The sequence below is a fragment of the Carlito syrichta genome, unplaced genomic scaffold, assembly GCF_000164805.1.
Source record: "Carlito syrichta isolate Samal-C Ts95f unplaced genomic scaffold, Tarsius_syrichta-2.0.1 Scaffold123285, whole genome shotgun sequence".
In the NCBI taxonomy this organism is placed as follows: domain Eukaryota; kingdom Metazoa; phylum Chordata; class Mammalia; order Primates; family Tarsiidae; genus Carlito; species Carlito syrichta.
The window spans coordinates 354,755-369,514 of record NW_007067381.1 but is presented as its reverse complement, the minus strand read 5'-3'; the positions used below and the strand labels follow the sequence as shown (position 1 = coordinate 369,514).

General features: G+C 35.5%; 1 pseudogene; it reads left to right on the top strand.

The window, feature by feature from the left end:
- LOC103249650 overlaps positions 1-14,760 on the top strand; it is a 68,788-nt pseudogene that overhangs the window by 1,137 nt on the left and 52,891 nt on the right.

Here is a 14,760-nt window from a genome sequence, read left to right as displayed (position 1 = left end):
GATTACAGAAAAAACTAAAAAAAAAAAAAAAAAGTCACACGCATACACACAAAAACACCAGAAAGATAAGTTATAAGATGACCAACCACACAAACCACCTCTTTACGATGTGCTGGATATTATCATTTTGATTAAATCACATCTACCACAAACTACACTTTTTACTTAAAAAAAAAAATTCAGCCATAGCCTTACTAGACTCTGGTTTGGCTGCGTGTTCTTTGGGCTATGACTGTCGCTATGTTTTCGTAAGCGTTGGCCCCCTACCCTCCCTTAGGGGGGATGAATCTCCTCTTGCTCTCTCTCTCTCTCCCTCTCCAATTTACTTTCTAAATAAACTATATTTTCTGATCTAAAAACAATTCATAAGATAGGAATATTATCAAGCTTTAAAACTGAAGTTGATGCTTTAAATTCAAGAACACCATTTCCTGGCCACAAGTACAAAGAGAATCAGCGTGCAGAACAATGGTCTCAAGTGGTCAAGTTGGTCAATACCTGTTACAAAGTCAATACCTAGTACAAGGAAAGTGCTGAAGGAACTGGAGCCAGAGGAAAGGCACTCCTCAAAAAAATAAGTTAGCCGGGCTCAATGGCTCAGCCTGTAATCCCGCGCCTTTGGGAGGCTGAGGTGAGTGGATTGCCTGAGCCTGCGGGTTCGAGACCCCCCTGGGCAACTTGGTGAGACCTCATCTCTAAAATAAATCAAAAAATTAACCAGGAATGGAGGTCGAGCCTGTAGTTCTAGTTACTTTGAAGGCTGAGGTGGAAGGATCACCTGAACCCAGCGCACCAAGGCTGCGGTGGCCGTGAGCATGCCACTGCACTCCAGCCTGGGTGCCAGAGTGGGACTCCAACTCAAAAAAAAAAAAAAGAATACCACCTAACTGGTGTCCAGAAGCCAGAGTCAACAGCGGAAGATAACATTCCATTCAGGCCCCACAAACAGTGGAAGGACTTATCATGCAATCCAGAAATACCTGTCAGCAAAATCTGGAGTGTATTGTGGCCCTTTAAAATTACTGGCATATGAGATCTTTGAAGAGACTAATACTGTGTCAGTATATTACCAAGTATTTGCTCATTTTTTTTCTCATTAATTTTCTTTTTTCAGGTGGAGTGAAGACAGGAGTGGGGAAAAGACATATGTAGTAGTTTACTGTTTATAAGAAATTACCATATTTCATTGGGCCAAAGAAGCTATCAAATGACTTCTCAAAAGAAGATATACAGGCAGCCAATAGGCACATGAAAAAGTGCTCAGCCTCACTCATCATCAGAGAAATGCAAATCAAAACCACATTGAGATACCACCTAACCCCAGTAAGAATGGCCATCATTAATGAAACAAACAACAACAGATGCTGGCGAAGATTCAAGAAAAAGGAACGTTTCTACACTGCTGGTGGGAATGCAAACCAGTGCAACCTCTTTGGAAGCCAGTGTGGTGATTCCTGAAAGAGTTAGACATTGACCTTCCATATGACCCAGCAATTCCCCTATTGAGAATACACCCGGAGGAACTCAAGTCATTCTACCAAAAAGGTACCTGCACATGCATGTTTGTTGTAGCTCTATTCACAATAGCAAAAACTTGAAACCAACCATGCTGCCCATTGAAGCTAGACTGGATTAAAACAATGTGGTACATATATACTATGGAATATTATGCAGCCATAAAGAAGGACAAACATATGGACTTCACAGCAACTTGGATGGATTTAGAATCTATCATACTCAGTGATCGATCACAGAAACAAAGAACAGAGTACTATATGTTCTCACTCATAAGTGGAACTTGAACACTTATAGTCCTATAAGAAAGGGATTGGCAGCAGTGGGAAACTGCCCCGGGGAGGGGGGGCAGGGATTGGCAGTTGAGGGAAACTGCCAGGGGAAGGAGGGGCACACCTCATCAACAAGGGTACCTGCATAATGAACATTTGTATACCAAACCCTGAATTGTACCCCACATCTTTAAAATAAAAAAAAAATTAAAGGAAGGAAAAATTAAAATTTTTTTAAAATAAAATTAAATTTAAAAATAAAAGACAAAGAAGCTGTGAATTGTAATACGTGTCATTATGTTATGTACAAGTAAGACAGAAAAAGATCTGTCAATTGGACTCTAACATGCTGCCAATTCTTAAGATGCGTCCTGATTTTAGATATTAAAATGTGAGAAGATGTACACAGTATAATGAAGTATAATATTACAGAATATTTTACAGGTATACTGAAATGCAGAGAATCACATACAGATGATCTTGAACCGACTACCCAATTCTATGAGAGCCTAACATTTTGCCATACTTGCTTCATTTACTTTTTTAAGAAATAAAATATTGATATAGCTGAAAAAAAAGAAGTTTGAGCATCTTTTCAAATGGTTATTGAGTATTTCTATTTCCACTTTTATGGGTACTTCAACTTCTATAACTATTTTTATGTTATGTTTTTTGTCTTATTAATTTCAGTTCTTATGTTTTATATTATTAATCCTTCGTAAGTCATATGTGTTACTAATATTCTTTCTCATTTTGTGGCTTATTATTTCATTTTACTTATTGTGCCTTTTGATGAACAAATTATCTGAATTTTCACACAGTTGAATCTTTTTATTGTAGGTAGTAGCTTTTGTCTAACTTAAAAAATATTTCTCTATTCTGAGGTCCTTTTTTCTAAAAGTTTTTTTTTTTTTACACTCAAGGACGTTTATAACTTTTAAATATATGTATAAAGTATGGTCCAATTTAATTTTGTTTTAAGTGAATTGTCACAGCACCGTATATTGAAAAGCCCATCTTTTCCCATTTATCTATAATACTAATCATATATCACAAATCAAGTTTCCATATAGGTGTTATTCTTCTCTGGTCTTTCTATTTTAGACCTTTGATCTATTTGTCTAATGTTGTGCCAATACCATGCTTTGATACTTTCTGAATTGTAATAACTTTTAAAAAATTATCTCTCTTTTTCTTTTCTTTTTCCATTTTTTTTTTTTTTTTTTTTTTTTATTTGAAGTCTCACTCTGTCCCCCAGGTTGAAGTGCAGTGGCACACTCACAGCCACCGTAGCCTCAACCTGCTGGGCTCAAGAGATGTTTCTCTCTCCGTCTTCCAAGTAGCAGGTACTCAAAGCATTCACCACCATGCCCAACTAGTTTTTTAAATTTATTTATTGTAGAGATGAGGTCTCACCATGTTGCTCAGGCTGGTTTCAAACTCCTGAGCTCAGGCAATCCTTTTGCCTAGGCCTCCCAAAATGCTGGGATTACAGGCATGAGCCACCATGCCTGGCCTAAAATTCTAGAATTCTATTAGGTCAGGTCTCTTTACCTTAGTCTTTTTCTCAGGAGAATCTTTCGTATTCTGGACCTTTGTTCTTTTGTTTGGTTTTGTCTTACTATTTATTTATTTATTTATTTAGAGTCAGGGTCATACTCTATCTCCCAAGCTGCAGTGCAGCTACATAATCATGGCTCACTGCAGCCTCAACCTCCTGAGCTCAGGTGATCTTTCACCTCAGCCTCCTGAGTAGCTGGGACCACAGGCGTGTGCCAACATACCCAGTTAATTTTTTTAGTTTTTGTAGAGATGAGGTCTCACTATGTTGCCCAAGCTGGTGTCAAACTCCTGGGTTCAAGCAATCCTCCTTCCTTGGTCTCCCAAAATGCTAGGATTACAGGTGTGAGCCACTGTACCTGGACACTATTATATGACTTGAAAAAATCAGTTTGATAAATTCTGTAGGAAAAAAAGTTTGAAAATTTTTTCAGAATTTCTACAAATCAGAATTTACAAATCAATTCCGAAAGAAATGAAATTTTTGAAAACTTGAGTCTTCCTACATTTAGTTCCTAAATTTAGTTTATTTCTCTATGTCTTTGAATCAGGTTATATTCCTTTCTTTGTAAACATTTGGCACAAAAGATGCTATTCTTAGCATATTTTTATTTTCTGATCTTAATGTAAATGGTATTTCTAAATTATATTTTTAACTATTTTCTAATTGCTTATAGAAATTTTTTTGTCATTGAGTTTTGATCTACCAAAATCAATGTCTAATCTAATTTTTTCTGGATTATCTATTGATTCTTCTGGGTCATACCATTTGCAAATAAGAAGAATTTTGCTTCATCCTTTTAATTTTTTAATATGTTATTTACCTTATCACACAAGTTACAACCTCAGGTATAATTTTAATAAAATTAGTGATATTTAGGTCCCTTTGTTTTATTCTTTATCTTACTAGGAAAGCCTTAAGCTCAGCACTAAGTGTGATCATTTCTGTAGGGCTTTTGTAGATATCCTTTTTTAGGTTAAGGAAGTTTCCTTCTTTTTCTAATTTGCTAAGATTTTTATTACAAAAAAATTATAAAATATTTTTCTGCATTTGTTGAGATAGTCATAAGATTTTTCTCTTTAATTTGTTAATGTGGTAAATTGCATGAATTAGCTTAATGTCAAATCAACCTTAAATTTCTAGAATAAAACAAATTTCATCATAATGTAAACTATTTTTATATTACTAGATTTATTATTTTCCTTCAGATTTTCGTTTCTTTGTTTCTGTGCAAGTTTGGACTATAATTTTCATTTTTTAAGTTTTAGTAAAAAGTATGTTAGTTTCATAAAATGAATGAATAAATGCTCCTGCTCTTTCTTGCTCTGGAATAATTTGCATAATATTTAATTTATATGTTCTTTATAATCTTTAATAGAACTCGCCAATAAAACTATCTGGAACTGTGCTTTCTTTGTGGAAATTGTTTTTAATTGATTCCATTTCTTTGATTGTTGTTGGACTACTTAAGCTATCCCTCTTTGGAATCATAGAAATTATATTTCCCTAAGAAATTTTTTATTTTAAATAAATTTTCAAATTAATTAATAGAGAACATTTTCATAATGGTCTCCCATTAATCACCTCTCTGAAGAAACTGTAATTTTGTGTTCCTATCCTTTCTTTACTTTTTTTATTTCAAACATTATGTCTTTCTCTTGTTTTCTTGATCAATTCCCCCTCAGTTAGGTTTTATTGGTCCTCTCTACTGTACTTTTGCATTCAATTCTATTAAATTTATGCTGTTATTATTTATTTCCTTCTGCTTTATTTTATTTCCTTCTATTGTTTCATTTATTTTTTTTCTTGCTTCCTAAGTTAATTGGTTACATATTAATGTTTAGCCTTTTCTCCCATGACAAGTAGTTTAATGTTATGACTTTCCTTTTTTTTTCCATATTCCTGTCTCAAACCTTTTTTTATATTTTTTTTATTTTAGAGATGTGGGGTACAAGTCAGGATTAGGTACATAAGTGTTCTAAGAACCAAAATTTTGCATAGTATTTTTATTACTCTTTAGTTCTAAATTTCTCTAATTTTCCTTAAAGTTTCTTCTTTTATATAGATAGTATATCGAGCATGTTTCTTTTTTATTTTTTATTTTAAAGATGTGAGATACAATGCAGGGTTAGGTATACAAATGTTCATTAGAGCATGTTTCTTACTTTCAAAAATTATGAGGTTTTTTTGTGTTTTAATTGCATTCTCAATTCTGTTGGACCCAGAGCATATGGTGTATATGATACTAATCTTTAGAATTTAATGAACTAGATTTATAAACTACATATTTGGATTCCTTAGATACTATGAGTATATGTGATTGAAAAGACAACATAGTTCCCATTTGCATGTGATTTTCTACATTTGTACACACACACACACACACACACACACACACACACCCCTTGTTATTTACATTATTCTTGTTTCCTATAGTTTTTTGTCTGTTTGCGCTATTAACTAGTTAGAGCGGTGCATTGTTTCTTTAACTACAATGGTGGATTTAGTCATACTTCTTGCAGTCATATCAAATTTAACTTTATGTGTTTTGATGATATAGTATTAAGTTTATCCAAGTTTTAAAATATTATATCTTCCTTCTTAGCATAAGGAAGTTGTCTTTTTTTATCTTTGCCTTAAAGTCCATTTTGCTGGACATTTCTATGCTTTGCCTGCTTGCTTTTGGTTAATTTGCAGGGAGTTTCCTTTTCAATCCCTTCACTTTCAACTTTTCTGTATCCCTATGCTAAATAGGGTCTTATGAACATCATACTGATGTGGTTTTTAAAAATCCAGTTTGACAATCTTTAGATTGGCGTATTTAGTTCATATTCCGGTATATTTGGATTTATTTCTGTCAAATTATTTTATACTTATTTGTCTTACTTTTAAGTTTTGTCTTTTTATTTTTTCTTGACTCTTTCAGGTTAAATATTTCTCTCCAGTTTTTCCTCTGCTAACTTAGATATTGCAAACTTTATTTTTATTCTTTTAGAGATTATCCTAGTAAGTTAAACACACATTCTTACTTTTATTGAAATCCACAGTTTTCTTTTTTTTAATTTTAAAGGTGTGGGGTACAATTCAGTATTAGGTACACAAGTGGTTATTGTACAGGTTGAGTTTGGGCCTCCCTTTGGTCCCAGTTTGGTTTGGGACCAGGTACCCTTATTGATGTTAAGTTCCTTCTCCCTCCCCTGGCAGGGTCCCGCTACTGCCTATCTCTTTCTTAGGGTATGCTTATGAGAGAGAACATGTGATACTCAGTTCTTTGTTTCTGTGATAGATCACTGAGTATGATAGACTCTAAATCCATCCAAGTTGCTGCGAATTTTTCCATAATTTCTTCTTTATGACTGCATAATATTCCATAGTGTATATGTACCACACTTGTTTTATCCAGTCCAGTTTCAATGGGCAGCATGGTTGGTTCAATGTTTTTGCTATTGTGAATAGTGCTTCAATAAACATGCATGTGCAGGTATATTTTTTGTAATGATTTGAGTTCCTCCGAGTATATTCTCAGTAGGGGGATTGCTGGGTCATATGGAAGGTCATTGTCTAGTTCTTTTGGAAATTGCTACACTGTTTTTCATAGAGGTTGGACTAGTTTGCATTCCCACCTTCAGGGTAGAAGTGTTCCCTTTTCTCCGCATCCTTGCCAGCATCTGTTGTTTTTTGTTTTATTAATGATGGCCACTCTTACTGCGGTTAGGCGGTATCTCAGTGTGGTTTTGATTTGCATTTCTCTGATTAGTGAGGATGATGAGCATTTTTTCCTGTCTGTTAGCTCTCAAATGTCTTCTTTTGAGAAGTGTCTACTCTTGTCTTTTGCCCACTTTTTAATGGGGCTGTTTGAAGCCTACAATTAATAATGTTTTTCTCTTAAACTATATAATCATATAGTTGTAGACTTATCTCTAGCTGTATCACCATGTAAACCATAGAACACTAACTTCAGAAATCACTTCCTAATTTTCAAGTTCTTATGGTCCTATATTTTACTTCTACTTTTTAACCTCATATATTTTATCATTATTGATTTTTGCAGTCAATGTTTATTTAAACTTAGTATTTAGCACTTTTTTTTTTTCAGAAGGCAGGATTTAATGAGGACAGAAAAGCTCCCACAGCGGGAGGGGGCCCAAAGGGGTTGCCCTGGTATTTAGCATTTAAAAAAAAAAACTTTCCTTTATTCATCTCAAATTTCCCAACTAGGATTACTTTCCTCCTACTGAGGTGTTTTCTTTAAAAGGCAAATTTATTGCTTATGTATTTATCTGAAATTCTTTTTTCATCCTTTCTTCTGAAAAAAAATTTTTATCAAGTATAAAATTCTAGGTTTTCTCAGTCCCATGGTGGTATCGGTCCACCGCTTTTCAGCTTCCATTGCTGCTTCTAGAAGTTGGTTCTCAGTCCAGTTTGTATGCCTGTATAAGGAACCCCTGTTCTAGTTCCCCTTATGTTCCCGTTTTTGTTTTCACTATTCTGAAATTTCATTAAGATGAGAGCGGAAATGGATTACTTTTTAATTAGTATTCTTGGGATTCTTTAGAACTCCTATATCTAGGAAGTGTGTTTCTCATAATTTCTGGAAAATGTTCAGCCATCATTTCTTCAAATATATTGCTTCTCCCATGAGTTCTTTTTTTCTGAAACTTTGCCTACATATTTCTTAACTATTTATTTCTATTATACTCTCTGTGCTATGTTCTACATAATTTCTGTCCTCACCTGTGTCTAATCTGCTTTTAACCCCATCCACTGAATTTGTCATTTTAATTACTGCATTTAGTTCTTTTAAAATCTGTTTAATTTTTTTGTTCTTGCTCCTTACCACTAATTAATCTCTTCCTTTATTCTCTTAAATACATAAAACATATTATTTAACATTGTGTAAAAGAAAATTATGCAAATAAAAATATTTACAACTAAATCTGAAGCCGGTGTAGGTCTGATTCTGTTGGCTCTCGTCATGGTATCTTGTTTCCACAGGTATTATTTGATTTTTGGACTATGAGCTCATGTTTATTGGAATTTCAATATATATGGGAATTATTTGGGTCTGAGTTTTAAGTGAGTTTCTCCAGATTCGTGTTTGCTTGCCCTAGACAGGTGGGCATAGCTTACCTAGTACCTCTTTAAACCTGATTAGTGGCTGTAGCTTTTCAGCCCACCCAGGTAGTATGTTTTTGTGCTGCAAATCTACATGAGGACTTACTGATAACAGAATTCTCAAGAAATGGCTGGGTATGGTGGCTCATGCCTGTAATTCTAGCACTTTGGGAGTCCAAGGCAAGAGGATTGTTTAAACCCAGGAGTTCAACACAAGCCTATGCAACACAGTGACACTTCATCTCTACAACAATAAAAAAAAAATGAGCTGGACATGGTGGCATACGCCTGTAGTCTCAGCTACTTGGGATGCTGAGGCAGAAGGATCACCTGAGCCCAGGAATTTGAGGCTGCAGTGAGCCGTGATTGTGCCACTGAACTCCAGTCTGTGCAAGAGTAAGACTCTGACTCAAAAAAAAAAAAAAAAGTCAGGCTTGGAGTCTCAGCCTGTAATCCCAACACTTTGGGAGACCAAGGCAAGTGCATTGCCTGAGCCAGTGGGTTCAAGATCAACACTGGCAACTTGGCGAGACCTTATCTCTACAATTTAAAAAAAAAGAGGGAAGGACGGAGAGATGGAAGGGGAAGGAGGGAGGAAAGGTAAGGAAAAAAGGAAAGAAAGAAAGAAAAGAAAGAAAGAAAGAAAGAAAGAAAGAAAGAAAGAAAGAAAGAAAGAAAGAAAAGGAGAGAAGGGATTTTATCGTTTTCCCACCACCAAGACTTAAAAAAGATAATTTTTCTTATTTTCCCTAGGAAGTCAGTTTTTTTACCTTTACCGGGAGGATGCAACCCTTTGGGGGTTTTAGCTTTATGCCAGAGGTCTCCTAATTAAATTCTGCTCTTTAAGTAGATCCAATGTTTTACCTCCTGTCAACAGTCTGAAAGTTGAAACTCAAAGTCATTGGCATTCGACGAGCTTCAGGGTAGCGTGTGAATACACTTCAGTGTGTTCAGCTTGCCACTCTGGGTTCCTACTTTCACTTAGTATTTGACCTCTCAGGAATCTTCTTGCCAGTTCATCAACACCTTTAGAAAGATTCTCTGTGTATTGTATACAGCATTTGTCTAGTTTTTTTTTTAGCAGGAGAGTCAACCGCTGTTTCCAGCTGGCCGTTCTGCTCGATGTGGAAGTTAGAATAGCTATCCACCGAGTAGGAGAGTCCATCTGTCCTTCAACACCTTAAAGTCAATCATACACTTTTCTTCCTTAATTCTTGATATCTGAAATATTTTAATGTAAATATATTAAGGCAGGTATCACCTCTCCCCAGTTTGTGTTATAAGATATTCCACAGTGGCTTTATTATTCATTCAGTATCTAAGCACTGGGACGTTACTCAAATTCAAGTAAGCTTTGAACCTCTGGAATAAAAGTTTACAAAAGTCTTGATCACTATTTTAGCCTTTAACTACTTGAACACCTTAGTCCTCTTCAGAATTAATATCAAGTTAACAGATGTCTGACAGATGATCTTCTAGGCTAAAATTTTCCAAAATGAGATGTGCATAGATGGATCCATTGGAATATAGGAAGAAGTTACTGAAATTTTATTAACAATATACTTATCTTAAAGTCAAAAGGAACGAACATTTCCAAGTGTTCATATAGGAATCGACAGCTGTATTCTTCTTTTTTTTTTGAGTTGGAGTCTCACTCTGTCACCCAGGCTGGAGTGCAGTGACATGCTCACTGCCACCCCAGCATCAACCTGCTGGGCTCTGGCAATCCTTCTGCCTCAGCCTTCCAAGCAGCCAGAACTACAGGCCCGCGCTGCCATGCCAGGCTAATTTTTAAAATTTACTGTAGAAACGAGGTCACGCCAAGTTGCCCGACCTGGTCAGTTGTATTCTTATATGGTCCTCATGTCCTCCTCAGTGTGACGGGACTGGCAGTGGTACCCACTCCCTTTCCTCCATTGGAACACTGCAACCTACTGCAGTGTATATGCCCAGTTCAGTGCATTTCCGGACTATATTTTCCAGTTTTAGGTAACCTTTTTAAAATGGACACGTGGCTTTTAAAATTTTTCTGCAAAGATGCTGCAAATCAAAGAGAATATTAATTATACAAGCACATTTAAACAAGAAAATGGCAGAGATGACACTTCTCTTCTAATATAAGCTCTTTGTTCACCACACTACAGAGAAAAAATTAATGATCTTATCATATTTGACAAGATATTTTCCCCTCCAAAAAAATTATCAAGAGGGCTCCTTGAAATGTAAATGTATATCCAGTTATTAATGAATAATCTTGCCCTGAATTTATTTTTGCCCTGAACCATTAGCTAGTGATCATTGTGTGTGTATATTATGTACAATAAATAAGTACAAATGTATTGGGGATACATAATTAGCAGTTTCTTATTACTTGAAAAATCTCAAGCCTACTCCCTTGTTACTTCTTCAAAAGATATTTTCCCTCACGTAATTGTTTTTCCTCTCCAATTATTGTAACTCATATAGGTACTATGTTTTAGTTAATTTACCCCTTGTCATTTAGAATAATTCATTTGACAGAATTCCTTCCACATTCACATGCTACAACCAACAATTCCTTTCTACTCTCAACCGTTTGTCTAGCTCGACTTTCTAAACTTTTTCACTCACCTCATCTTATGAGCACTTTCCACAGTTTCATTTCTTGCATTTCATTGGATATTACAGTGCAAATGTTTCTGGTAAAACATTTCAAAGCTATGCACACACATTGGGAATCACAGAATAAGATAAAGTATGCTGCCTTTACAAGGCCATGGATGTTATTAGATTGGAAATGCTTAAGCAAAGCACTTTACACATATCCAAAGACATTGGAGGGTCTATGAAAAAATTACATATATAGATGTAGTATGCCCACCATAGCCAGACCTGATTGCTGACGATTGTTTTATAGCTTACGAAGAGTAGATAATGCCTACCTTTCCTACCTCTGTGAAGAAAGCAGAAAAATCAGTATAAAACTAGCCAGAATCAGAGCAAGAAAGAGTGTCCCTGTCAGCTGCCTTCTCTTTCCTCTTTTTGTTTGATTATTAGTACAATGTAAGTTACTCCTGGGCTTCAAGAAAGCAAGAAATTTGGACCTAACAACCTTGTTTCGTTATCTCTTGAATCTCATCACCATTATTACCTGTTCTCTTTCCATCACATTGTGTTGTGTTGTCCTAAAGTCTTAAGACCTTTTTGTCTATTGATTGATTGCTTGATGCAATACTAATATGTTACGTGCAAAAGAATATATATATGAAAGATAGACATAAAGAATAAACTAAAATAAATAAGCTAAATGGAAGGGTCACTGCTTGATCACTTTGAATATCCCTGGGGTACACAGCCAACTTTAGCGGTCATTGGGAGATAATAGAGCTTTAGAGAGTCAGGCAGAATTTTCTAGCTTTCTAGCCTTTTCACTAATGAGGGAGTAAATAAACTTAAGCTATAGACACAACTCAAATGAATTAAGAGGAGCTTGCAAAAAAACATTGGGAAATGGTGATCAGGGGCAGAGTACATGGTGCCAAACCAAAGAATAATCCCAAATTTCCCTAGAAGAATTGGACATTGGAACATACCCATTCTAATCACCCTTCTGCTCCTTAATTACTCCCACCAAATGGGAATTTTCCTAAAGTTTCAACATCATGGAACCAAAAGCAGTTCTTTATAGGTCTGCTGTCATTACTAATGTACTTTTCCATGAGGTCTACATAACTCCCATCAGGCTAGTGGGCTGTGATCCAAAAAGAGTCCAACAGTCCTTGATACACGATATATCACAACCATTCATCAATATGTATTGAATGCCCACTGACTGTATAAAACTACCTGAAGGCATATGGTTATTAAAATTCTGACTATGAGAGAAGGCAATGCAATAAGGGGTATGCAGGAAGAGAACAGAACAAAAGAGGCACTCCAAGAACACAAACAGAAAGAAGAAACCGTTTCCCTGTAGATAGTTTTTTTGTAATTGCTGTATCTGCTGCTTACTGGTGCGTGCTCCATAATCATCACCACCCGTGAGCAAATAACCACGCGTGATTTACAATCCACTGATGAATATTAATATGTATTTCCATGTCAGTGTTTCTTCCTCCACCTTCTCCTTCTCTTTTTTCACTTATTTTCTTCCTATTCTTCTTTTGTTTATTTTCCAAATGGCTGTTTCTCATATTCTACCAAACATACATAAAACCTCTTACTTGGTTTTCTTACCAAAAAGACATCTTCATAATAGACACAAAGCTGAGATCAGTAGGACATGAGTGGATCTTTCTTAAGATGAAATTAAAGGATCATTCTAACAATGTGTTCATCACTTCGCTATTCAAATATTCTCAAGTATTTTAAGCCTCTTGTGATTGGGTGACCTGTAAGATCTTGGCATGTGATAATTGCCAGAGCTGCCCCCAAGCGACTTACACCACATCTTATGTGGCATTGTGGGAAGGCTTCCTTAGGCACAAATTGCTGAACAATTACTGATGAGATAAAGGTCATAATAATAGGTTACAGAAGTCTGGCTGACTTGGAGACCATTTAGGTGGAACCATTTTGTCCTATTGTTATAAAGATGAGAAGGAAGTAGTTTAAGGTAGTTAGAGACAAGCAAACAAAAGAAAGGCGAGCAGGGCTATATAACTTCTACTTTCACTTCCTGCCTACTCCATTACTTCTAGCATTATGGGAGAAATAACATGATTGGAATGACCTAAAGGTTAGGGGGTGGGCAAGTTTTATCTGGGAGAAAGTAGATTGAACACTGTTGGTTAAACCTTTTTGAAAGTGGAAAGCAGTCACATTTAAAAAAATACCAAGCTGACCTTAGAGGTGGGAAAGGACTCAAATCACATTTAGTCATTGTTTTTTTCTTCTTCCTAAGTGTGTATCTTTTATTAAGAAAGAAAGATAAAATTGAGATTGGCAGAATAGGGGAGAGAGAGGGTGGGCAAGAGTTGGTGGAGAGAGAAAGAGACGGAATAAATTGTTTGCTTGAAAACCGAATGCCTATTATGACACTTCTGCAGCCATAGTCGTTCCAAAGGTTCTATCAAGAAATCGATAAGATTCTCAATTATATTCAATCAATAAGTATTGCTTGGACATTTATTCTGTGTCAAAAATGACTTTACAAAGCTCAAATATCTTTCCTTTTAGCACATAAGACACTTGTCTGAGGACTGTGGATTTCTGAAAGGTTTATATAAATGGTAACTGTTCTCAGAAAACTTAACAGGTCTGGCACCAGTTACAGTTCCTTAAAACGAGTGGACTGGTGAGATTACAGAAAAAACTAAAAAAAAAAAAAAAAGTCACACGCATACACACAAAAACACCAGAAAGATAAGTTATGAGATGACCAACCACACAAACCACCTCTTTACGATGTGCTGGATAATTATCATTTTGATTAAATCACATCTACCACAAACTACACTTTTTACTTTAAAAAAAAAATTCAGCCATAGCCTTACTAGACTCTGGTTTGGCTGCGTGTTCTTTGAGCTATGACTGTCACTATGTTTTTGTAAGCGTTGGCCCCCTACCCTCCCTTAGGGGGGATGAATCTCCTCTTGCTCTCTCTCTCTCTCCCTCTCCAATTTACTTTCTAAATAAACTATATTTTCTGATCTAAAAACAATTCATAAGATAGGAATATTATCAAGCTTTAAAACTGAAGTTGATGCTTTAAATTCAAGAACACCTAAGTTCTAGATAAAACGGTTTAATGTTGGGAGTTTAGTGAAGTCACAGCAATTCTTTTTTTTACATGTCATCCAGTACACCTCAAAGTCAAGCATGCTCTTCTAATAAAGACAGTTGGTAAATGTCTTGGAGAACAACAGACAAAAGGGAAACATTGATTTTACTTTTTAAAAAGGATGATAGGAACAAACTACATATGGTATACCTCTGGTCTGAACAAGTAATTGGAAAAGGCAGTGGCTTATTTTGTTTAAAAAGTGTTGGGAAGAGTCCAGTATTGGGTAGAATATTGACTTTCCTAAATAAGCTGTACTACTGGTAAACCAAATGAGGGCAAGTTTCTCTATATTGAGTTATTTAAGCTAACAAGTGGAGCAGGAATAAGATAATTCAAATATTCATTTTGCAATCTCTAATTGATTAACAAGTCTTAGCAATGTGTACCAGTTCCTATGAATATCTCAAAAGAGAAGTAACTCAGTAGTATACACCTCCTGCCAGAAGCATACGCCACGCTCTCTGAAGGATCGTTACTATAGAAATCTGAACTAAATCATTTCTATTTATTTGTTTGTTTGTTTATATTTTAAA